The sequence below is a fragment of the Euprymna scolopes genome, chromosome 6 (genome assembly GCF_053919585.1).
Source record: "Euprymna scolopes isolate OS-2025 chromosome 6, ASM5391958v1, whole genome shotgun sequence".
In the NCBI taxonomy this organism is placed as follows: domain Eukaryota; kingdom Metazoa; phylum Mollusca; class Cephalopoda; order Sepiida; family Sepiolidae; genus Euprymna; species Euprymna scolopes.
This window is the reverse complement of record NC_136487.1, coordinates 12,381,334-12,409,284: the sequence shown is the minus strand read 5'-3', so window position 1 is coordinate 12,409,284 and position 27,951 is coordinate 12,381,334. Positions and strand designations below refer to the sequence as shown.

The window sequence follows — 27,951 nt, the reverse complement described above, 5'->3', positions numbered from 1 at the left end:
TTTCAAAATTGAAATAACTCTTGTATGTTCTGAATATGCTAGCAACAGGGTGTGTGTGTGCTGTTTTAATTGTGGCGGTTTGGGGCATCTAGCCCAAAACTGTGCGGGAAACGTATCAGGGGAGAGGACGTCAGCGCCGCCCTGCTCCCCGAGCAAAATTTGAACAAGACGCAACTAGTGATGACCGTCTACGTAAGCAGAATACCCTGCTCAGCACTTCTCGACTCAGGCTGTTCGCATACTATAGTGGCCGCCAGGCTGTGTCCACGTTGGACTAAGAGAAAGATCAAAGTCACCACGATAGGAGGCGAGACCCAGACATGCTGTGGAGCTGGAACTGTCGAGGTTTACACGGACACCGGTGCAGCCACTAAGATCAATGTGCTCGTGACCCAAGGAAATCTCCTGGGATTTGACCTGTTGCTCGGATACGATGCCATCAAGGCACTGGGGGAGTCACAATTCATCGGGATGGAAAAGTATGATTCTTGGAGGCCCCAGTGTGTGGAGCGCTCCACATCAATCGGGCAGATTTTACAGTGGACTACGACTCTCGCAAGAGGGCCTGGATTGCATCTTGGAAGTGGACCGAGGGAAGGGCACCGACTAAACTCAAGAATGGGGTTGCAGAGTACCCTATACCCAGTGAGGTCCGAGCAGAATACGAAAGGGAACTAAAGGCGTGGATCCAAGATGGCTGGTTAATCCCCTACCGTGAGGACAAGCTTGGACCTCCCAAGGGTCTAATACCCTTGATGGCAGTAGTCCAGCATAACAAGTCGAAAGTACGGGCGGTGCTGGACTATAGGGAGCTTAACAAGGATATTGAAGCCTACACTGCCGATGCTGACGTATGTGCCAGCAAGTTGAGGGAATGGCGTCAGAAAGGCACTAATGTCTCGATATTGGATTTGCGAAAAGCCTATTTACAGGTGCGAGTTGATGAGACGTCGTGGCCGTTCCAGACAGTTTGGTTCCAGGGGCAGAGGTACTGCCTTACATGCCTCGGCTTTGGCCTAAATGTGGCACCACAGATTATGAAGACTATTGTCAACACAGTGTTGTCCTAAGAAAAGCCCATGAGGGACTCAACGTCAGCTTACATTGATGACGTATACGTCAATGAAGATGTACAGTCTGCGTCGTGTGTCAAAGAAAAGTTGGCTCAGTTTGGTCTGGAATGCAAGAATCCTGAACGCTTGAGGGAAGGAGCACGTGTATTGGGATTGGATGATTATGAGGAAGATGGCACCCTACAATGGAGGCGTGGCAGCGAAATTCCAAGCATCCCCAACATCGTTACAAGGCGGACCGTTTTTTCTTGGTGTGGAAAACTTGTTGGTCACCTACCGGCCTGTGGCTGACTCCGCGCAGCTGTTGGTGTAATTAAACGCAGAGCAAATTTAACAACCACGGGTTGGGATGACATATCCGATGATGTCCTACTAACTCTGATGATTAAAGAGACACTGGAGAGAGTGAACAAGAAGGACCCTGCCTGTGGGTGGTGGTGTGTTAATGGAGACAACGTAGGTGTGTGGGTTGATGCCAGTTCTTTGGCGTTGGGAGTATCGTTGGAGCAAGGAGGAAACGTGTTCGAAGATGCATGTTGGCTGCGATCCATAACAGATTCTCAGCATATCAACCTGGCAGAGCTGGACGCCGTTGTAAAGGGGATAAATCTGGCCCTGCAGTGGCAGTCTAAGAAGTTGACCTTGTACACAGATTCTCTCTGTGTCTACCACTGGGTGTCTGACACACTTTCAGGACGGACACGAATCCGTACCAAGGCAGCAAGTGAAATGTTAATACGGAGAAGGCTAGACACGCTAAAAAACCTGGTATCTGAGTATGGGCTATCACTGAGCATCACTCTGGTGCCATCACATTGTAATCGTGCTGACTAACTGACCCGAGTACCTCACAAATGGTATGAAGCCGCGAAGATGGGAATGGAGATTACTGCTCGATCTTGTGCAGTTGCAATCGACCCATGTCAAATACAAAAAATTCATGCACAGAGCGGACATCCGGGTATTAAGAGGACCCTTTATTTTGTGAGGCGTGTATACCCAGCAGTGACCAAGATGGATGTCAGACAGATCATCAGAAATTGTGACGCTTGCCAGTCTATTGATCCGGCACCAGAGTGATGGCAGAAGGGTCGATTGGAAGTTGAGGGTGTGTGGCAGCGGCTGGCCATGGATATTACCCATTACAGTGGCAAACCCTTTCTAACTCTCATTGATTGCGGGCCTACGAGATTTGCGGTGTGGCGGCAGATGACCAGACAGGATTCTGCAAATGTTGTTCGCCACCTATCATCCATTTTTTCTGAGCGAGGTGCGCCGGAAGAGCTCCTGACTGACAATGATGCAGCGTTTTGTAGCCAGCAAGTCCGGCAGTTGTTAGATGAGTGGGGCGTCCGACTACGGTTGCGATGTGCGCATGTGCCGTCAGGAAATGGCATTGCTGAAAGAAGCCATCGCAGCATCAAAAGAATTGCTGCCAGGAAGCGATGTACTATTACGGAAGCCACATATTGTTATAACATTACGCCAACGGACGGGACGTCTCCTTCAACCGCACCTGCGAATGCTATTTACACATACCGATTCGGAGTGAAGGGAATCAACACTACGCAGCCAGCCGACAAGGGAGCATGTACCAGATATGAAGTGGGAGATCCAGTGTGGGTGCGGCCCCCAGGAAATCGGTGCACCGACAAGTTTAAGTGAGGACAAATATCCGGAGTGATTAGCCAGCAGTCTGTGTTGGTCGATGGAACCCCACAACATGTGCAAGATCTTCGCCCTACCAAGGCACGTCACACAACTACAGAAGAAAGCAGTGAAGTGTCCAGTGATGAGCTGCCGATACACGGATTCAGTGAGCCCCCTCCAGAGACTGATAGTGATACTTCGTCTGATGAGGCGGAACCAGATCCAGAGCCTGAATCTGAACCAGTGAATGTACCTCTTCGCACAAGCACATGCACTAAAAGGTCACCCCCCCCAATGCTCCCTATGTGATCATCAAATCAGGGGGAGTGTAATGTGCATCCAGGAGACAAGCGCCCGCGTGTTTGTGTGTTGTGTGGATGCGTAAGAGAGACGGACGAAAAGGAAAGACTTACCTCGGGGCCGGCTCAGCGTCGCCAACCGAAAATAGAGAAAGAAAGATCAAGATGGCGGCCGGCGTCTTTTGTAAAGGATGATATCTCGCAAAGTCACATGAATTCTCGCAATATGCAAATTTAGCCGGCCTGCAACGGCCATAAAAGCGGGTGATTGAAAGACGTTGGGAGAGCGATGATTGACTTGGTCGGGAATCGTGTTGCTGTTGCTTCTCGTGCCGTTTTTTTTTTTTTTACTTACCAGAACTCAATGTAGAGAGGTGAAACGATGGAATTCAGTGGCGACGTTCAAGAAAGAAATCTGTAATTGCTTGATCGGCTGACTTTATAGCGTCGGTTTGTTGTCCACTCATGTGGATTGGATGAAACAACATTAGCATAGAATCGACTAGGTGATTATATATATATAAAAAAAAACATATAGTCGATCCGTTGTTAGTTAATTAGTCAGTTTTAATTCGTTCGTTCACTAACGGTTCTATTTTTTGTTACAATTACAAGTACGAGCAGTTGTTGTAAGCAACGAGACAATTCGTTGCAACTCTCACATAAGTTTACTCAAAAGTCGGAGTTACGACACAAGGAGGTGATTTCGTTGTTTCCCCCCCCCTTCACATCGAGTTTGGGTTTTGGTGCTTCAAGTTGCCTAAACTGTCCACACAAATTCATCATTACACGTTTACATGGAAAGAAAAACGTCTTCAGATCACCCGAAGACTGCACTGCGCCAACCTTTTTGCTAGAACTCTAACCCCCCCCCCCTAGTTGAACTTTATTCTGCAGTACGTTTTGTTACACTCGTCGACATCATATAGGTCGAATCCTTTTTCAGGCATTGTTTTTTTTTTTGGGGGGGGGTATGTGTGTGTGTGTGTGTGTGTGTGTGTGTGTGTGTGTGTGTGTGTGTGTGCTTTGTTTTTTTGTTTTACCTTTGCTCATTTCGATATAATAAGCTACATCCCTTCCCCGCTTTATATCTCACTTTTATTTTTGTTGTGTATAATATTTCCTTCTAATGACTTGCTGTTGACAAATATGCAGCAGTCACAGAGAACTATTTTCTCTAGTGAATCAATGCCTCCCTCTGAGTTCTCCGGCCACAGGCTGACCAATCAGCTAACAGGGCGCACTGATTCATCTGCTCTCTTAAGGGAACGTCAGCAGTCAGATCCGGACCGCCAGCCTAGCAACATCTATCCTCTTTCGTATCCTGTCCACCGGACATCTCGCTATAGCATTGACGGTCTCGATTTGAGACAATTGCTATCCAGCTGGAGACGACACGATACTGGCTGACCTTTGACGACCTTAAAAGAACTTTCTTTTCCTTCTTCCCTTTTAGCAGCCTGACCTGCCAGTTCCTTCTACAAATAAAATACTCTTCATTGTCATTGTTTAAAAAGGAGTTTGTGCTTCTTTTGTGCCTTGTTCTTTGCTTTAATTTATTAGGAAGGTAAAACAATCATCCCTCCATAAATAAATATTTTAAATTATACCGCGGTGGTTTTGCATTATCTATCGCATGTTTTTCCTGTTTTCCCTTTCAATACACAATATCTTGAACTGCAAAATATTTTAACTCTGTGTTCTGTTATTAAAATTGAAACCGAAGGACCTAGTGGAAACTATACCGGTTTAAAAAACAAAATATCATTGTAACGTGCACGCTTCCGTATTCCCCAATAAAACCTGCCCGTATTATAAAACTATAACTAATTTTCTTAATGTAATTTTGTTTTAATTTCTATAAAATTAATCGACGTAAATGGCTTTCAATCTTTTCATACTTGAGGATTTGCTAAGGATTTTTTAAAATCCAGAATGACATTCTGTTCGACAATTTAAATGCTTCGAAATCCCTTTCGCATTTCGAAATGTCACTAAGTAATTAAAACATTTTTGGTCATTAACAAAAGTAAAAAAATGGCTGACTGTTTACAAAGAAACGGAAATGCATTCTGATAGATTTAAGTTCGTACTTTTTAGTTGGATTATTAGCAATAAATATCTCCGATAAATCATTAAAGCGAGTAAAAAAAAGTCTTCAACAGAAAAGAATTATGAATAAAAGTATTTTTGGATTTCCATATTTGTTTGATTAATAGCAAATAAAAAGCTTGATTCTATGTTTGACCATCAAAGTTAAGTCAAAAACAGTAATACTAACACACGCGCGTGCGCGCACGCGCGCGCGCGCACACACACAGACGTGAAGTTGTTTCATACACACTTATTTTACGTGTACGACAAACCCCAGTTGTATTTGTTTTCATTACTTTTATCTCCGCAAAGAAAAAACAAATGTATGGAACCCGATGCCACGGGGGACACAGAATAGGGAGAAACTACGCCCAAATACATTATACATGTTTTTTAACATATTCACAAATGTAACAAAGACAACATAACATACAATGAAAGGAATGTTACTCATTCTCGTGGTGGTCTCTACCATACGAGATAGGTTTTATAGGGTTTAGGACAGTCTTGCATTCACCTTCGTGGAATTCTGTCCACTATGGAGAAAACATGCTTTTGCGTCTTGCTGTTGGGAAGTAACCACCGGCATCTTAGTAACTGGCGTTTTTATTCTCGTTATTTCTCTACACCATTCTTACAAGTTTTACGTAATAACGTCTGTTTTATTTATGAGAGAAATCTTATCTCTCCTGGTGAAGCTTAATATGTGTCTCTTTTCTGAAAAAAGAAAACAACAATAGTTTAACTTAATTATTTTCCTTCATAGTATATTAACCAATTTAGGTTATATACAAGGTGTGATAAAATGATTTGAGACATTTGTAGGTTAAAAAATAAATAGATAACAATTAAATAAAGATAATTTTTTTTTTTACGTACGTAGGATGTATTTTATTTTAATTAGGTCAAAATTCATTTATATCTGTATTTTTTAAGGAAATGTTCCCGAATCATTTGATTTTTTTTTGTGTATAATGATATAGTGTTTCCCGCAAGGTCACCTGATCTAAATTCTGTGATTTTTTTCTTGTGAAGAGATTTGAAGTCAAAAGTATTCAGCCACCCTCCTCCACCTCTTAAAGAATTGAAACGAGTTATTTGTTCTGGAATTGCTGCTATTCCACCAGAAATGATCCATCAAGTTATTGAAAACTTTCGTGAATGTCTACAATCGTGTGTTGGCAATGATGGGAGACATTTAACCGATTTAATATTTAAGCCTTTGTGAAATAAAATGGTATTCTACGTACTATAAAAAATGTTCTTTATTTAATTGTTTTTTAATTTCTTTTATCAATAAATGTGTCAAATCATTTGGGGACACTATATGTATTTCATTTATGTTGGTAAAAAAATTATCCTTCAAGTTCTTAATATTTTTCATATATATATATATATATATATATATATATATATATATATATATATATATATATATATTACAAAGGAGTCACTACTTATCAAGGCCCAAAGGCCACTTGAGGATAAAGGTAATGATTGAACGGTAGTCACTGGGACAATATCGTAATAATCGTTAGTAGTGGAAATTTGTAAATTGGATTACTTACGGTGACTGCTCATCAAGAAGTTGTTCATCTTGGACTTGAAGCCAATCATATTGTAGTCAGCTGGAAAGAAGGAAAACAGAAGAGAGTTCCAGAGGCATGCAGTTCTAAGAAAGAAACTTTTTTCATGGAATCTACGTTCAAGTTTAGGCGCAGGCAAAGAGTGGGGAAAATTATTGATAGTGGTTTCAACCAGACAAGTTTTTCGTGAAAGTTTGGCAAGTGGGGGACCACAGATTGGAGCTCAGACGAGCACTTGACATGAAAATAATGATAAAGCAGAGACAGGCTCGCAACCTCTCTCCTGTAGGAAAGAAGTTGCAGGGAAGAGAAAAAGGCATCCCCCACTAGGTTATGAAGTCTATTTTGAACTCTGTCAAGGCAGGATAAGATCTTTCTAGCAGCTTCTGCCCAGATGTGACCACAGCACTCTATCCTGGGACGTACTTAGCTCTTATACAGGTAGAGAATTGCATCAGCAGTGAGATATCTACTGGAGCAGTAGAATGATCCCACCATTTTTCCAGCGACCTTGGCAACGGATTTGATGTACGTGTTCCATCTCAGATCAGGAGTAAAGGTCAGACCCAGAATCTTGTCAATGCATGAGGCCTTTCCAATACGAGAGCCATTCATTTCAATTGATGCCAGACGGGGATCAGAGCGTTGATGATGTAAAGATGGAAGCTTGGTTTTGGATGCATTATAATTAACCACACACTTTTTTCCCCCATTGTACGACATACTCATATATTGCTCCATTTCATACAAAATATTATCCTTATCTTAGAAAACATTGTTTATATCGGTAATTTGAATTATTAAAACTAATAAAAGCGTTTTACTCACTCTTGTGGTGGTTGGTCATTACCATACGAGGAGTCAGCAAGCAGTAAGTTCCACAAGTCTGTGGTTCTTCGAAAGAAGCTACTGGATTAGAAAATTGTATTACATAAAGGTATCAAAACAGCGAATTGATGAAAACCACAAGACAAACAAGTCAAACGAGCTGGAACAAAAAAGCAGGAAGTAGATCAGACAATCCTGAAGAACACGTGCAATAATAGTATTTATAGGAAAGACTGAGACTAGCAACATCACGTCTGTAAGAGAGATATTGTAGATAAGAAAGGAATTTTGTCTCCATTTTTTTTCTTCTGAGAAAGTATTTCCACGCTTGTTCTCAGGCTTATGAGACCTATTGATCCGATTCCGTAAGAGACGAAAACTGTCCCGAAAAGTTGTCCAGCTCGGGTTTCTCCTCCTCCTCCGTTTTCAAGCAAATCGTAATGCGTAAAGAAAGCAGGGGAAAAATGTCATTGGGGAAAAGAATCCAGACAAATATTTATAAATGAAAGTAAATATCGTGCAGTTCATTAGAAATGGGATTTGAATCGTCTAAACATTTGACATATGATCGTTTTAAGAGGAGTCCAAGCATTTCTATAAAAGCCTCTGTCCGTCCGTCTGTTCGTTTATTTTTTTTAGCTTCAGTCTGAAATGACAGTATCATCGCTAAACACGAAGATTGCGTGAAAGTGGGCTAGCTTCTCTGAACTTAGAAAAAGTGAGTTTGCAAAGCCAGATAAAGTTTAAACAAATAAAACTCCGAATTTGTCTATTCCTCTCTCTCTCTCTATATATATATATATATATATATATATATATATATATATATATATATATATATAATATTTTCATTTATTTTTTATTTTTTTAAACAGTAATCTACGTACATGCATGTTCCGGGGCCCTACCCCTCTTCAGCGTAGCTTGACTGTTATTAGGACTCGAACCCTGGATCTTATGTATTTCAGTCCAGCGTCTTATCCATTACTCTATGATGCCATAGACGATTTACTGTTTAGTTTTTATCGTTTTTATATATTTACGTAGTTTTTTTGTTGTTGATTTTTTAAACGATATTTAGGTTAGCGTCTTCACCTTGAAGATCGGATGTATTTCTGAAGAGGGGTAGGGCCCCGAAACATGTATGTGCGTAGATTACTGTTTTTAAAAAATAAATAAATAAAAATATTATTTGTTTACGTCCAAAATAAAAAATGGGCAATTTCTAAAAAGTACATCCGATCTTCAAGGTTAAGACGCTAACCTCAATATCGTTTAAAAAGTTCAACAACAAAAAACTACGTATATATATATATATATATATATATATATATATATATATATATATATATATATATTATAAATCCATATTCCTGTCGTGAATGACGTCATATCATTGTGTGTATTATATATCATTGTGTATACATATGCTATGACGTCATACGTGGTCATAGCAGATGGCGTCACATATGACGTCATAGCAGATGGCCAACCAGCCTGCTATAACACTATTACTGTAGGTGACATAGGCTTTTATCGTGATGATGGGCTAATAATAGTGAGAAACGCTACAAGTGTTAAATGTGATCGGGTTAGAAGAGCAATCCATAGAGAGATGAATAATTTGGGCCTAAAAGTCGAAGTTAATGCAAACTTAAAACAGGTTAACTTCCTCGACGTTACTTTGGATCTTGATTTAAACACTTATAAACCCTTTATGAAAGAAAATGCAAATCCTATTTATGTACATCCACAATCTAACCACCCGCCATCCGTTATTAAACATATACCGTTATCTATTGAAAGTAGAATAAGTAACAACTCATCCGATGAAGTAACTTTTAATGATTGCAAAGCTATTTATAACACAGCACTTAAAAGTAGTGGGTATAATGACATAGATATAAAATATAAAGTCACTAATACTAGCACAAATAGATCTAGAAACTGTAATAGGAAAGTAATCTGGTGTACTCCCCCTATTCAATATTATGCTGCAAACAAAACTTGGTACAAAATTTTTACAACTTATTAACAAGCATTTCCCACCAAATAATATGTTACATAAAATCTTTAATAAAAATACATTAAAATTAAGTTATAGCTGTGGTGATGAATTGAAAAGAATCATAATAAAGCATAATAGAAGAATCGTAAGGATGAAAAATAGTGAAAGTGTAAATGTTAGTGATAAAACAGCGGTGAATAAATGTAACTGCCAAAAACCCGAGGAATGCCCCATAAAAAAGGAATGTCTAACCCCATCAGTGATATACCATGCTAAGATATTCCCAGTGGAAAAACCCGAGGGATGAAAAACTCTATATATAGTAGTACCCAAATGACATTCAAAAATAGATTTTATGGGCATACACGTTCGATGAATAACCAAACGTATGAAAAGGACACCTCGTTATCGTTATACTACTGGAAGCTAGTTGGGGAAAATAAAACGCCTAAGATAGAATGGAAGGTTATTAGAAGAGCCAGTACTTGCCACTCATTAAACTCATCGTGTCAGTTATGCTTATCAGAAAAACTTTAGATAACTAGGCTTAAGGACAAGGACAGACTATTAAATATTAAACAAGGAACATCTATATCTTGCAAACATTTCAGAATACATGCGGTTAAAGAACTCTAAGTTATGAAAATCAAGGCAACTACAATAGCAACTATCCCCCATCCATTCCCACCCACAAAAAAGAGGATGAGTGAGGTCATGATTATGATCTGACCCAATTGATTGCATAAGTCTCTTAATATTCGATTTTCTCAAGCAGTTATAACATTACTAATCTGAATGGATGCCTATATAATGGTATATCTGAACTAAACGGGTAATAAATAGTTAGGCTAACCTCAAAATAATGTATGCATGTGGATGTATGCATGTGTATGTATATATATATATATATATATATATATATATATATATATATATATATATGGGGGCAGATGTATATGCGGTGTGTGTATTGGTATGCATATTTGTATGTAAAACGTCATGGAATTAAAAGAAGGTAAGTACTACAATATATAAACCTTTCTATTCCATTTGTATAACCAAAAGGCTCTGAATTTGTTGTTATATATTGTTATATATTGTTATATATCTATATAAACCTCGAGGAAGTAGTTGTTTAATCGGTGGATAGACCTATGGACTTCAATCTGAATTCACTCTAAGTTTTATCTAATAAAAAAAACGTACAAATTGCGAAAAATAACAAGCGGTTGGGCGCGTGTAATATAAATATGCGTATAGGATGTTGCAAAGAAGAGTTATGTTGTGAATGGGTTCATATCTATATCTACTTTAAATGTATCATGGATATGTGAGCGTGCATAAGTGTGTATCGATATATATATATATATATATATATATATATATATATATATATATATATATATATATATATATATATATATGAACTATTAAAATAGGCTGTCTCATATATGGGAGTAACAATAGTGTATATATTACCAGAGAGTATATGCGTATGTATGTATGTATGTATGTATGTATGTATGTATGTATGTGTACGCCTATATAAACTATAATAATACGCTGTTTCATATAAAGGGGTTACCACACCACCGAAGCTAGAAGGCACCTTATTAAATAAAATCAAATAAAGTATTTGGGTATGTACTTGTATGACTGTATATTTATGCGTTAGGGGTAAGCAGGTATCTGTGTATGTGTATTTGTATATATGTAGATGTATACGTGTGTGTATATAGATATCTATATATCTATGTACCTCATATTTGTATTTACATATATATGTGTTCATGTCCGTATGTGTGTATATATATTTTATTGAAAGGTGTATCCGATTGGGGTCTACAGGTTTTAAGGTTCCCAATTAACAGTTTTATTAGTACTAGTATAATAATAATGGGGGTAGTATAATAATAATGGGGGTAGTATAATAATAATGGGGGTAGTATGTAATATGCAGGGTGTATGGATATTTATTTAAGTATCTCTATAGATATAACCGCGTTTATGGGTATTTATGTAGATTGTATGGGTGTGCGTTTACGTTTAGTGTAAATGTGTATTTAACTGTATATATATATATATATACATTATGTATATGTGTGTGTATGTTTATGTATGTATATATATGTACGCGTGTGTATCAGAGTATTGATTTTTGTACATGTATTTATGTATATTTATGCATGCAGAAGTCGGTAGTCTTCTTATTTATATTTTATTTTTTTATATTTATAATTTCTATTTCTGTACGTATGTGTAAGTTGAAATATAACAAACGGTGTATCCACCCCTGAGTGTATATGTATATCTGTGTGTTTTACTTCTAGAATAGAAGGTGTATATAAACGAATGCCGGCCTAACACTGGGTAGCCACCGGAAGTATCTATGCTCTTTTGACCATCGGCCAGACGAGACAAAATATCTGGTCTGTCAAGCACGTTATAACGAAAACCGAAAGACGAGATAGATAAAAAAAAAAAAAAGGAATATAAAAAGGGAAGAATAAAAAAATAAAAAAAATAAAAAATAAAAAAAATAAAAAAATAAAATAATTAAAAAAATAAGATATGGAAAAATAAAAACCTGTGAGGAATGGATCTTTCAAGAACCTTATTTATTCTCCCACACATACCCCCCCCTTATTAGGTGACAAGATTTCTAATTTTGTAAACGAAATAAGGAAATGTTTTTATGTCTTGAAATGTCAGTTTTAGAAGAAAATTCGTGGCATGAAGACGTAATCTCCCTAGCACGGGTGATTACGCACATATGTAGTCATCAATGTTTGTATAAATAAATTTAATATAGAATTCTTATTTATAAGAAATTATGCAGAATTCTTATTTATATAGAAATTCCGTAAGTATTAAACGTAACGTTAAATTCCTTTAAAAAAATGAAAAAAAAAACGGAAATAAACTGAGGCATTTGCATGCGACTGATGTTTTGCCTAAACAATTCATTTCTTGTAAAAAAAAAAAAAATACTAAACCAAAACCTAAACACAGTGAGTCAAGTACAATAACCTTAAGCCCAGCTTGATATGATCTTTAAAACATGTTTTCAAACCTACTTATTTTTAATATAAGTAATTTGTCATGTCAACTTTTAACGCATGCGCATTTTGTAACAGTTGACAAACAGATAAAAATTCGAGCCCTCAAATATCAATTTTTCAACATTTACCCCCTTAGCAGCTTTTTTTCTGGATAAAAGACGATTAAAAATTTTTTCACTGGTCTAAATACCCTATACATCAAATTTCAAGTCTATAGATAAAAAAACTCGTAGAGTATATAGGTTGAGAAATGTTCTCACACACACATTCTCACTTTTATAGATAAATAGATTTTGATGCAATACGTATCACACTAGGCAGATTCACTATACTCTCTCTCTCTCTCTCTCTCTCTCTCTCTCTCTCTCTCTCTCTCTCTCTCTCTCTCTCTCTCTCTCTACTTCCTGGTGCGACACGCACCCTCGGCAGGCTTGCTGTATTCCTTACCAACCTCTATTTCCAACAATTGGATAAATAGTAATAATGCTATTGTTTATAAGGGACTATTTCATAATATTTCATTTTATTATCTATTGCTGTTCAGGGAGAGATAAATACGAATGGAGGTCAAACATCATACAGAGAAGGCGAGAGTGACATCACAACAGGAGCAGTTGGCGACAGTCTTTGGTTTGCGACAATTGACGACAGTTACAGATTAGGAGAGTTGTGAGTTGGACACATTTGAGGCAAGTTGTGGTTCAGAGGAGATGGGGAAATGAATTGATCAATTGAAAGACAAAGAAGAATATTCTAACATATATTCCGTGTGATCAAAATATAAGAAAAAGACCTTAGAGAAGCAAACGTTTATTAACTCAACTTTAGTTTAATAATAAATAATTAAAGCTGAGTTAACAACTTCTGAATGTTTACTTGCATGGAGTTGCATTTTATCAATGACTTTCAGTGTTATTTATTTATTTATTTATTTTTGCTTGATTTGCAAATTTAAAAAAGTACTTGAAATAACTTTTCGCCTTCTATTTGTGCTTCACTGCAAGACATGGACTCAATTTCTGATGGAGAGTATTTATATAAGTCATTTCATTACGAAAAGATAACACGGCAACATCAAGTGTGTTAATGGATGTAAAAATGAAAGATAACTTGTTTTTTAAAACATGATAACCCTATCATCTCTGAAGAAAAGACTTATACCAAAAAATGTAAAACAAAATATATATAATCACCTGCCTGATGAGATCTTAGTTATAAATAACTACAGATCGAAACATTGTCATGTCAGTGTAGAAAACCATATACACGTAATCCTGACACCCTTTGAGAATGTATTACTCAGTTTATAAAAGACGCTAACCAGCAGTAACTAGTGCGAGTAAGTACATCTTGACATTACGGCATTCAAGATACTGTTCGAATGTAAATGTCTGGTTTGTAACATTGTTCCTTTTTTGTATGAAAATACTTTTACTCTGTGTGTTGACCATCTTTTAATCTGAATTTATATTGAACATATTCCTCCAGGGATATATCAGATTTGGAGATGAAGAATTCAAGAACAAACTCACATCCAATCAAAAGTAGATTTGGCCACGAAAGGATTCGAGAAGAAACTTACATGCAATATACATCAGATGGACACCGACGTATTAGAATACGAAATCACGTATAATCTTCAACAGATTGGTGGAAGAAGATTCGACTACAAAATTATACTAAATTTCTATAAGATTAGCGACTCAGAATTCAATTGCGAGTTTGTGACAAATATATAATCCATCGACAAATATATAATCTATCGACAAATATATAATCCATCGACAAATATATAATCCATCGACAAATATATAATCCATCGACAAATATATAGTCCATTGACAAATATATAGTCCATCGACAAATATATAATCCATCGACAAATATATAATCCATCGACAAATATATAGTCCATCGACAAATATATAGTCCATCGATAAATATATAGTCCAGATTTGATGAAAAAGAATGAATTTTCAATACGTATCAATTTGTAAAAACTTGGACGAATGACGAAGATTTTTATTTTCTGTCACCGTATTAAAAATTAATTTAAAAATAATAATTTTAAAAGAAAAAAATATTTTTGAAATATGTCATCCTAACCTAGCTGGTGACAAGATGTGTAAAAAAAAAATGGATTAATAAAACAATCAACACCCGGGAATATAACATGGTTAAGCAAGGATTTGAATTGGGGAAGAAAATTCAAACAAGTGAAAACAAAAAATTAAGGTCAGAAGTAGATTTTTGGTCTTCCTCCCCCGCCCCTCATTGAAAGAAAATAAAGTAAAACTACGCCTTTTTACCAAAATTATTTAATTATCAGTAAAGATCTTCTTTTTTCTTTTTTTTTTTCTTTTTTTTTTTTTGTAAAAGAAAATTGTTTTGTTTTAGATAAAAACAAGAACGTCAACATTTGGTACATTTTAGATTATGAAGTTAGTATCTTCAGACAGTACATAAGAAGCTTGGCATTAAATTGTTTTGTTTCCTTTTATGAAACGGCATTTTTGCTTGTTTGTCAGATGTAAGTATTAAATAGCATTTTCGTCTGCCTCTCATACTTACGGTTTTGTTGGTCTGTCACGCCTATGTTTAAATAGTACATATTGAATTGATCTATCTTAGCAAAAAACATTAGTAAAAAAAAAATAGAGATCAGGATTAAATATTAATATGGATCGGAAATAAAATTTTTATTTATTATTTATTTTTAAGAAACACTATAATCTATATATTTATAAAAGTGAACGTGTCTGTGTATCTGTGTATCTGTGTGTCTGTGTACATTTTCCTTCGCAATAACTCTGTCAATTTTCAGTCTACAGACTCGAAATTTGATATATAGGGTACTGAGATTTGGAAAAATCTATGTGATCGGTTTTCGGCCAGAAATTTGGCTGTTAAGGGATCAAAATTCAACGATTTGACCTTTGAGAACTCTACCAAACTCCACCCACAATTTGGGGTCTAAACACTTTAAATTTTAGATATAGGTTCCTTGAAGATGGATCTAACTTAATAACTCGATTTGAACCCAAAACAATAAATGTTAAGGGGTCATAATAGGGGTCAAAGTTAAAAACATTGACCGTTTTTACTTATTTTATTTATTTTTTTATTTTTGCTCAGCATACACCTCCAAATACCCGAGCAACGCCGGACTGAAATGCTAGTATATATATATATATATATATATATATATATATATATATATATATATATATATATATATATATATATGTCCAAAACAGATTTTCATGGTAAACAAGTAAAGATTCCTACCATAATATTGAGACAAGCGTATTTTTTCTAGAACCAAACTAATACAATGATTGCAAGAGATTCATTGATTACAAGCAAAGAAGTTTTCTAGCAAAGAACTTGGGAGTAGAAGTTTATTTTTCATAGTTTTCTACACACAACGAGCTAACTACCTTTGCAGGTAAAGTTTTATAATGATAATAAATAACCATATGAGGAATAAAAGTTATATGAAGTTTATTGTGTCATCAGAACAATAAGTTAAGTGGAAAATTAAGAAAAAAACTCTTTAGGCCATGGCATTTCGAAGCTATTGTTCTGATGATATAATAAAGTTATATATAACTTTTATTTCTCATTTTTGTTTACAAGGTGGTCACCACTTATCAAGGCCCGGAAGCCACTCGTGGATAAGGGTTATTGCGTGTACAGTACGTTAATGTTGAGATTTGATAAAGTGTCTTACTTAAGGAGACGGTTCATCAGGAATTTGTTGGACTTGAAGACATCCAAGTTGTAGTCATTTTATTTAATATATTTGTTTAGTCCTCTTAATAGTGTTGAGCTTTTCTTATCTAGATAAGTTTTGCCTTGTTAAAGATTTACTCTTTGATAATATAATTATACATATATATATATACAGTCCTGGTCAAACTCATAAGACCACTTAAGAAAGTAAACGTCTACGCATAATATCGAATTTTTAATCAAACAAATGGTTGAAACCATTGCCAAAAGGAAAAATATGATGGAAAAAATGAAATCTGCTTCATTCGAAACCTTAACTCTGATCTAATAATTATTTTTTAAAAAACAAACATTTTCACCTGATTAAAATGATAAGACCACTAATAATTTATCTAACAAAAGGCAATTATAAATTACTAAAAAGGGTCTCAGTATTTAGTATAGCCTCAATTATTACGAATTACTTCAAAAATTCTCTTTGGCATGCTTGTGACTAAGTTTTTTATCAGTTGCGAAGGAATTTTATCCCATGTACTGAAAACTGAATCAGAAAGTTCCTTTATCGAACCATACTGGATTCGATCCTTGAACACTTCTTTTGGCATCCATCCCCAAAGATTTTCAATGGGATTGGGGTCCGGAGAACATGCCGGATGATCTAACAATTCTATATTATTTGAAGAAAAGTATTCTCGTGCTTGTCGAGAAGTGTGTATCGCAGCGTTATCTTGCTGGAAAATCCAATTTCTTCCACACAGACGTGGACCTTCAGTCCTGATAGAAGCATTTTCAAGTATTGAAATGTACTTCAATGATGTTTTCCGGCCTTTCACTACTTGCAACTTTAGGGTTCCAGCTGACGAGAAAGCACCCCAGATCATTAAAGACCCTCCTCCACTATGCTGAGTTGAAAAAGTCTCTTTGGGCAGATTTTTATCATGCCAATAGTGTTGAAATCCATCTGGATCATCTAGATTAAACTTTTTCTCATCAGAGAAAATTACATTTTCCCACTTCTCTTCATCCCAAGTCTGGTATTTGGCGGCGTATTTAAGTCGGTTAGTTTTGTGCTGTTCAAGAAGACGTGGTTTCTGCAGTCGCTTTAAATGATTGAAACCCTTCATTTTCAGATGCCTTCTGATGGGTTTAGGACTACATTCTGCTGCTGTTTGGCTTTTCAATCGACTTGAGTCCATACTGGAGTTTTTTTTTAAAACTTCTTCTGATACGGCGATCCAGTGATGGGGTTATTTTTTTTTGGTCGACCTGGACTCTTTTTGTGCTCATATTGATCTGGATTTCTTAAAAAATTTGTGATGACCGTTTTGCTACGATTCACTTCGTTTGCAATGGATCTAGGGGAGAGTCCACCCCTATTAAGCTCAAAGATCCTTCCTCTCTCAAACTCTGATAATGGTTTCCCTTTTGCCATTTATAATTTTGTAAGATGTTTTTTATCCACTAACAAGTTGCTTTTAGTAACATAGAAAGCTTTTCATGTTCATTTTTTCAAAACTAGCCGATTTTATTAAAGTGGTCTTATCATTTTGACCAGGTGAAAATGTTTGTTTTTTAAAAAATAATTATTAGATCAGGGTTAAGGTTTCGAATGAAGCAGATTTAATTTTTTTTCCATCATATTTTCCCTTTTGGCAATAGTTTCGCCATTTGTTTGATTAAAAATTCGATATTATGCGTAAATGCTTACTTTCTTAAGTGGTCTTATGATTTTGACCAGGACTATATATATATATATATATATATATATATATATATATATATAAATTGGTCCCCTTATATAAATTTTTCAAATAAATACTATGCTCTAATATTTTATTTTTCTTATAATTGGACATTTTATTCGGGTTCTTTCCCACAAAAACCACACAGATATATATATATATATATATATATATATATATATATATATATATATATATATATATATATATATATATATATATATATATATATATATAAACAATTTTACATTATGGTCGCTACACTGAACATGCTAATGTTTCAGACAAGTGGTCGGTCAAGATCATAAGTCCTCGTTAATAAAGTTTGTCTTACCTAAAAGATGAGAGAATAATTTGTTTAAAAAATAAACATGTTAAGATTTAGGGGGAGGGGTTTTGTGAATTTCAAAATCCAGACATTGAAAGAAAATTAGCTAACAAATTTTGCATACTAATTTTTCATTTTTCATGAGTTGTTAAATGAAAAATGGTAAGATATATATATATATATATATATATATATATATATATATATATATATATATATATATATATATATATATATATATATATATAGTAATTTATAAAATATATATGGCGATTAAGCTACACTGAATATTCTGCGTTTCATCCACTGTAGGATTCGTCAGGCTTATGCGCTGAATATGTTATGGATGAACCGCAGAATATTCAGTGTAGCTTAATCGCCATATATATTTTATAAATTACTAACTAGCTCTACCTACGTATTGAGCACTTTTGAAGTAAATACCTAAAGTTTACGCATAAATCTATACTTTCTTATATTAAATTTGTGTGAGTAAATGAAGTAGTTATATATATATATATATACTTGATTCCTCCAGCCTTGACAGACGTGTTTTAAATATTCTCTCCAGTGCTTTTTCTTTTAATGATTTGGAATTCATTCCATTTGCGATTTTTCCAAGGAACTCTGCCTTTTGGATCATTTTGGACCATTTGGAATTTACCCATTGGATTGGAACTTTTAAATTCGACCGTTTTGGATTTTACTATTCTTGGATTTTTTTACCCTTCACCGGACTATCCTTTCATGTGAAATCTTTTTATCATTTTTCTTTTACCTCCTATTCCCCTTACCTCACCCTTTTTTTAAACCAAGTAAGATCTGTGACTTACTTTTAGTTTCATTAAATACTTTTATATGCAAAATCCGATCCTGCATTTTGCTAATTCCTGCCCTCTGATGAGAAGGAGAGTATTTCTTCGAAACTCCGCGGATTGAGGACTATCCACTTATCTTGTGCTTCCTTTTTTAAAATTAAATATGTTTTAACTCTTTTTCAAGATGCTTTTTAACATGTTTTATTAATTATTTGTTCATATATATATATATGCGTATATGTATGTGTGTATATATATCTGGATGTATGTATATGTATATATATATCTATGTATGCGTATATAGTACATTAGATTATGTTTTTAGTATACTCATGAAATATTTCCCTAGATCCTCCCCCCTCTGTTCAATCTTTTTCAGAAAAATCCCCTGTTTTGACACCTCGCCTTCCCCCTTTATAGATAGTTAATTTATGTTCACCCCCCTCTCTCTCTCACACGCTCTTTCTCTCTGTCTCTTTCTTTCTCTGTCTTATTATTCCGTAATTAAACCTTTTCCATCCCCACTTACACTGACAATTTGATCACATAGATCTTGTTCTTCCCCTTTTTTCTTTCTCTTTCTTTCACCTCTTTCTTCTGCCTTCGCTTTCAATGTCTGGAGTTTTAAATGTCACATAACCATTCTCCTCCTCTTCCTTCTCCTAAATCTTAAGATGTTTTATTGTCCGGAACATTACATGTCCAGTGTCACGACTATGTAAATTTGTCTATATCAATAAAAATATATCTTGCTCTGTTTTATTGAGCACTCATAATAACCTTGATGAATTCAGGAGTTTTATCTTTTGAATACCTTTAACTTGGTATATATATATATATATATATATATATATATATATATATATATATATATATATATATATATATATATATATATATAAGTAGGTTGTAGTTTGCTTGAAGCATTGTTGAAGAAAATTATAAGATAAAATTAAAAGCCAAGAACAATGCGAGATTTTTTTTTATATAGAGTAAAATTAAATGCAAACAAAAGAAATAAATTTCTTTTTTTTTTGTTTGTTTTTTCTTTTTCACACAAATTTTAACTCTAAAGAACAGTAATTTAAAAAAAAAAAAAATTACTGTTCTTTAGAGTTAAAATTTGTGTGAAAAAGAAAAAACAAACAACAAAAAAAAAAGAAATTTATTTCTTTTGTTTGCATTTAATTTTACTCTATATAAAAAAAAAATCTCGCATTGTTCTTGACTTTTAATTTTATCTTATATATATATATATATATATATATATATATATATATATATATATATATATATATATATATATATATATATATATATATATATATCCAAGATGTCGGTTGAGGTAAACACCCAATACAGAATAAGTAAAAAGAAAAAATATATTTTTCATGAAAAGATTTGATATTGACATAATAATAATCAGATTGTTTCTGCATAACAAAATAGAACTGTAAAAAATGTACAGAAATTTTTAAATGCTGAAAAAATTTGGTAAAAAAAAAATGGAATTTGGAATGTAGCTATACTGTTTTACATATGTATATATATATATATATATATATATATATATATATATATATATATATATATATATATGTCTGACTGCGGAAATAATTACAAACACACACACACACACACTCATATATATATATATATATATATATATATATATATATATATATATATATATATATATATATATATATATATATATATCCATCTCCATACAGTACTGTTTCGATAGTGAGAAAGAGAATGAAAGAGACAGAAAGTGATACACTTATTCGGAAATGTACCAATAAGATAAACAAATTTTAGCTTAGAGCTTCACAAGCTCAAGTTTAGGGCATCAGCAAGTCTAAATCAAGCTTTACCCAAAGGAAATGAAATATAAGACTGAACCTCTTCTTTGTCGACGGTGGGTACATATGGTTTTGAGAGTAGAAGCACATGTCAGCAATCTGAACTGAAATATCAATTCAACTATTTTTATTTCGATGCAAAAGAATCCTGCAAAGAAACAAATTGGTTTTGCAAGAATCAAATAGGTTCAAAATAATTCACACCCAATCTTTTGGTATTAACAGAAGGGGAGCGCCCGGCATTTCCTGATCGTAAAATACATTAAAATAAGCTTAAATATGATATTTTAATTCATCCAGATTTCGTATATATTATTATAGAGTTAATTCTCTATTGATTACTTAATGTGATATTGTATCCAATACATAGTCGTGATTTCACGTTCTAATTTATATCAATTTTGATCCCTCTTTTAATCCTTTAGTGAAACCGGGTGAAGACCCATAAATAGCGATCCACAAAAAATGTAATCATTTGAGCCGCCTAGTGTGACTCTGCAACCTGCAATGGAGATAGACAGACATAGTGAGTTTTATAAATGAGATTTGCATTAAATTTGATTCAGTTATTAAACATATATAAAAAAAAATCTTACTTAACCTAGGGCGGGTATATATATATATATATATATATATATATATATATATATATATATATATATATGTATGTATATATATATATATATATATATATATATATATATAACTTTATCTACCCTAGGACAAGTAGTGTACAGTAAATATAGGAATTAAATTTACCTACAAGGTGAAATGATAAATTTGTCGCCCTAAAAAAAAAAACAACACTACAACTTTGTTTTAAAACTTTTATTGAAAAAATAAATTCAGGTAACTTGATTATGTAGTTGAGCTGTCATTTATTAAATGTAGCCGCCATCAGCCTCAATTACTGCCTCGATATGGGTCTAGAACTGGCAGCATGCATTTTCTACAAGCCCTGCCAGGAGCTTGGCGAACACTTGGCAGATGGCAGCGATCAGGCTGGCTTTGGTATTGTGGGAGGTCATGTTGGTGATGTTCTCAACATATGACCAAACGAAGTAATCCCGCGGGTTCAGGTCAGGGAAGAAGGAGAGCTAGTGAGAGAGGGATACAAAAGTGTAGCACTTCTGAAGCCACGCATGGGTCTCTTTGGACTTGTGGGCTAATGTCGAGTCTTGCTGCCACATCGCCAGGGTCTGCCAGCGGCTATCTAATTGCACCAGGGGATCACCACGCTCTTCAGCACATCCAGGTACACTTTCGTGTTAACTTTCAAGCCGACTTTGAAGATGTGAGGTTGCATGATGTGGACCTCACTTGAAACCACACCAAAGACCATAACCGTGGCCAGGAACTTCATTGAACTGTGCCCTCAAGTGTTGAACTGTCTGGATTTGCATTTTGAGGGTGCTGGCAATGGTCCTGTTGTCATAACTTGGTTCGGTAGAGAGCATGAGTTGTACAGCTTGCTCGTTGAAGATTGTGTCACTTTCAGATATGATAGAAGGCGTTTATCGCTCTGGAGATTTGTACACAACTGGCCGACTAGTAGATGGTCTGCAACATAAAAGAAACCCGGTTTTATCAAATGGAAATGGAATCGTGTCGTCTTTTCTATGGCGACAATTTTATCATTCCAACCTGTATCTTAGGGTGTATGTACAGTATATATATAAATCAATTTTACCTACCCTAGAAAAAGTGTTGTACATGCATGAATTAATTTTATTTATCCTATGACGGGTATTGAAATACATATACTAGCAAAGTTCCGACCTTAACCTTTGACCTTGACCTAAATAATGTGCACTGTCTCTAGGTTGTAGACAATCATCATGTCAGGTTTGGTTATGATCGATTCAGCGGTATGGGCTGTAGGAGAGTTGTACACCCAGACACAGACACACACATACGGACGCTACGAGCGCTATTACTTTATATATATGAATTAATTTTACCTACCCTATGACGGGTTTTATATAATGCATATATGAAATAATTTTACTTACTCTATGACGGATATTGTATAATACATATATGAATTAATTTTACCTTCCCAAGCGTTCCAACCTGAGACGTTGCCATGTGAGCCATCGTCAGTCGAATTTAATTTACTAAAAATAAACTAATATTAAATGTACAAAATGTATAAATATTTGCGCATGCGTAGAAGACCAGTTTAAGTCGACTTACGGTTAGCAAGTTCGAATTTCTTCCAATTTTGACTCCACCTTTTTTTTTTTTTTAATTTTTTTTTTACTCTTAACTATATTAACCGGATAAATGTCTATAAATACACAGTCCACAAAAAATGCAATCAACTGAGCCTCTTCGCTCTGCTCTGCGACTTTCGCTCTCGGAGAAGATACAGTTTGAAAAAGAAAATGGAGACAGACATAGTGAGTTTTATAAATGAGGTTGTACACACTTCATACAACGTATTATATAGCACAGGAAGAAACAGGATGTCAAATTCTTTGTACTTTGTAAAGGGACGTCACTCTACTTGGTCAAGGGAGATAACTAAGATTTTAAAAAGTGCTATTTTTATGTTATCTTATTTTCACTCGCACTTATATTGACTCTTATGTGTTCATATTAATAAAATGATGGGTGCAATATAATCAGATTTCGAATCAATAAATTTTATGTAAGAACACTTTTGCGTAATTACGTTGAAATTTGTAAAAATTCCCAAAATTACGAAAATTGATCGAGTAGAAAAAAGTGCTTGTTAAAATATAGTCGACAAATCGATTCTTTTAAAAAATATATCGTTTTAAGCAAAAACAATATTATGTATTTTATTATCATATCGAAAATAGTATTATATCCAAAAATTACGAAAATTCATAAAGTAGAACAACTGCTATTGTGTTTTTAGGAAAATAATGTCGATCGCTATAGACAATATATAATATTGCAGCCTTGACACAAGTAAACTAAAACATCCCTTTATTTATGCTAATTTATAATAACTAAGAAAAATGCGATTTTCAGCCAATTTTTCGTAAAAATTACCTTTAACTAGAAATAACTTTTTACTCGCTGATTTTTCGTAATTTGGAGATATATTACTACTTTCGGCTAGACAATTTTAGTACGTAATATTGTTTTTACTTAAAACAACATATTTAAAAATCGATTTGTTGACTGTATTTTAACAAGCACTTAGAAAAATAATTACAAGTAAAAATAAAATGTATCGAATTATAGAGTTTTATCGTATTGAGTTCATTTTTATTTATTTATTTTTTTTTTTTTTGTATTTTTTTTTTTTCTTTCTTATTTTGTAAAAAATAGTTTTAGCAGAGAGCTCCTGGATCACTTTTCGTGTCTTCTGAATTTTTACTAATTTCGGTACTTGTACATTTAACGAACAAGACGTAACTCAGCATTTGCTCGGCTTTGTCCGGCGCATGACGTCAACAGCCGGATAAAACCGAGCGTTGGCGATAAAATAAAAACAACGCTACAACAAAATAACTGTACAATGAAATTGTAAAATGTAGAAACATAAAAAAAATTAAATAAGTAAAAAGCAAAAACCTACCGTTCATTGTTTTTTTTTTATTATTATTATTGTTTGAAATTGTCTTCTGTTTTCAAAATAAATACATATAAAACAAGTTTTTTTGTTAAATAATAGGAAACTTTTTTTTTGTCTGAACTGGGTTTTTTTTTTTTTTTTCAATTTTTAATGTAAAAAAAACATTGTCTATCTTAAACACGTAAAAGTTAATTTTTTTTTTTTTTTTTTTTTTTGCAACTCTTTATGTCAAATAAATGGAAAAGGCCTAAAAAAAGGGCAATAAAAAGCATCGGGGGGGGGGGCAGGAACAAGGATTATTTGTACATTTTTTTTTTTTTCGCCAGAAACAAGGATTTCTTTTTATTTATTAGTGGAAGGAGGGTTTCGGCGTTCCTATTTGGTACAGTGACCAAGAAACCCTCCTTTTCGGCGGGGTCGTATCCACCGAAGACCCAGACCAGTGTCAAAAGTTTGCCGACGTTGTGTTTTCTGCGGTTAAAAACGGACTCGTCGATTTCTACCGTATGGCCTGGGCCTCCAATCTGCCGGGGATTCCTAAGAAAATAGTCCCTGCATATATCACGCAGGAAAAATTTCCAATCCACGATTGTGTGGCGAGAACGTAACCCACATTCGCGATGGAGATTTTTTGTAGATGCCATCTCGAACGCCCATAAGTATATTATTTTTATTATACATGCGATGGTTAGTCGGGATTTTGAGAAGAAGGTTCCAATCCTAATGGAGGTCCATCGACGACATGTTACACTTCTACACCTCCAACCGTAACCGTCGGAAAGGCTTGTTCTCTTTGCAAGTACACATCCTGACTAAAATGTAAACACCTTTTCTCTTCTGCCAACAATTTCCGTTGCTGGCAAAAGTTTAGTGCAGCCTCTGCAGTCTGGAGCTGGTCCGCAAGGTTTGTAATATTCATTATTATTTCGTCAGTTATCTTTTTAAAACAATTTTTTTTTTTAACTCTTCAAATAAGCGTTTCTTGAGTTGTGACACTCTTCCAATTCATAGCGAAATTCTCGTCTGCTTAATCGGCAACGCTCGGTTTTATCCGGCTGTTGACGTCATGCGTCGGACAAAGCCGAGCAAATGCTGAGTTACATCTGGTTCGTTAAATGCACAAGTACCCTAATTTCAACATGACACGTAAATGTGTAATAAGGTTTTTACTTCAAATACATTTTTTTAAATCCCATTATACTGTATCACATCAGCACCAAAAGATGTAATTTAATCAAAGGAATCATTCCCTTTGAAGCAGTACTTATGTAGGATAATCTTCACAAATGGATGTAATATTTGACTATGATTTTATAAGTAAAAAATAAAAAATAAAAAAAAATAAAAATTCATTGTATTTCTTAATGTCGAAAATTTCTTAAAAGTCAAGAAAGGTAACTGTAGTCTATGATTCTAATAAAATAATTGTAATCCTTCATTTAAAAAATCCGCAATTTAAATACAGAAGTTTTGTTGTTTTTTTTTTTTTAATTTAATTCAAAATGTATTGAAACACGTTTCTTTCTTTCTTTTTTTTCTTTTTTTCTTTCTTTTTTTTTAATTTAATTCAAAATGTATTGAAACACTTTTCTTTCTTTCTTTTTTTCTTTCTTTTTTTCAACTTTTTGAATTTTCTACGCGTTTCGGGAGGGACTTTTCAAAAATGAAAACAAAACTGTCATTTCGATTAATCGTGTTTGTTATTTTCACATTTTTATATTATTTGGGTGCAGTACGATTTAATGTCGGTTTCCAATATTTTAGATAAGAATTGAAAGATTATTTGTATACTATTCTCATTTTATTTGCCCGTGATTACAGCGTCTTAATATGCAGCCAACGTATATCGCAATATCAAATTAAAGGGAACTAACTCAGTATTTCAAAGATGGTGAGAATTATTTCCCTTAGATCTTAAACTATACCTCTGTTTATTTTTTATTTATTTATTTTTTATTTATTTATTTTTTATTTATTTATTTTTTATTTTTTACCGTGTGAAGTAAGTACCTATTTACAATGCCTCCCCACGCGACAGAGTTAGACACCAGGGTCGTTTTTTAACGTGGAGAAAAGGTAAAAAAATAAGAAATTGTCTCAGTCGAAAGAGAAACAATTTTTAACGTTTAAAGATTAAGGTTTAATTGGAGACAACGTTTTCACGTTTAACGCTTAACGTTTAATTAAAGACAAGCGACTCTTTTAGGCACCGCCAAAAATGGCCGAAAAATCAAGTTGTTGTTTTTTAAAACGAAATTACATTTATTAAAATCCATTACTTCTGAGTAACTTTTTTTTTCCAGAAAGATAAAACCCTGAATTTTATCATATAGAAAACAGAATAATGTAAAACTTTTTCTACTATTTTTAATTAAATTTTAAATGTTAAATTTTCCCAAAAAGCTAACAATTGACATTTTTTGTCTTGCACAAAAAACGTACATAAATATTTTAAAAAAAAGAAAGAAAGGTTTTTGAAATAATTAATTTATTTATTTATTGTCTAACTAAGATTTAGGATGATTTTCTATGAGAATATGCAAAAATATTATAATATAAGTACCTGGATTTCAAATAATTCCACTTATTCATATAGGCAACCAGTTACTTCGCGTCGATCTAGAGTCTAGATCGGCAATGTTTACGTTTGTAGTTGATAAAAAGCAAACTATGGAAGACCAAACAGGCCAAAGAAAACTTATTTTTCAGTGACGAAAATTTCAATGTATTATTAATGCTGAGGCTGGCCAGTACCAGATGGGTGACCATTTGTATGAGTTTGGTTTTTAATGTGTATGTGTGTGGTGGCCAGGCTCCTCAAAATGGGGGGGGGGGGGCAATTTAAAGCAGAATAAAAAAAAATTATTTCAGCGCGTTTAGTCCACCGTAGTCGAAAGGCGGCAAACGTTTTCAAACAGGATCGAAAAAATGATGCCATTTTTAACACAAAGGGCACAATATTTATCAATTTTTTTTTTTGTATCGATTCTTCAAAGCATGCCCTGTTTAATAATGGTCATGCATTATTCGGCTCGCTAAAAAAAAATGTTAATTTATTTATCAAAGTTAAAATCTTTGATAAATGAATTAACAATTTTTTTCGTATAAATATTAAATTTTTTTTTTTTTTTTGCTTAACTTAAATTAATTATTTTACTTAACATATTCACCGAATTTCACACTTCAAAACTCAAAAGCGGGATAATTAAACACAATCGAAGTTCTGATATTCAGACGTCAAAATAAGGTATGCAAACAATTTTTTTTTTTTTTTAAATCTATAATTCTGTCCCTTACAACAACACAATAT

General features: G+C 34.0%; 1 long non-coding RNA gene across 2 annotated transcripts in view; it reads right to left on the bottom strand.

Annotated features, from left to right (window-relative positions):
- LOC145277519 (uncharacterized) overlaps positions 1 to 24,229 on the bottom strand; it is a 175,854-nt gene extending 151,625 nt beyond the window's left edge. For both annotated transcript variants that reach the window (XR_013868150.1, XR_013868149.1), the window contains exons 1-3: positions 23,285 to 24,229; positions 7,531 to 7,611; positions 6,685 to 6,744 (exon numbers count right to left, since the gene is read on the bottom strand). This is a non-coding gene — a long non-coding RNA (uncharacterized LOC145277519). The remainder of the gene's footprint in view (positions 1 to 6,684; positions 6,745 to 7,530; positions 7,612 to 23,284) is intronic.
- Between the last annotated feature and the right edge of the window lie 3,722 nt (positions 24,230 to 27,951).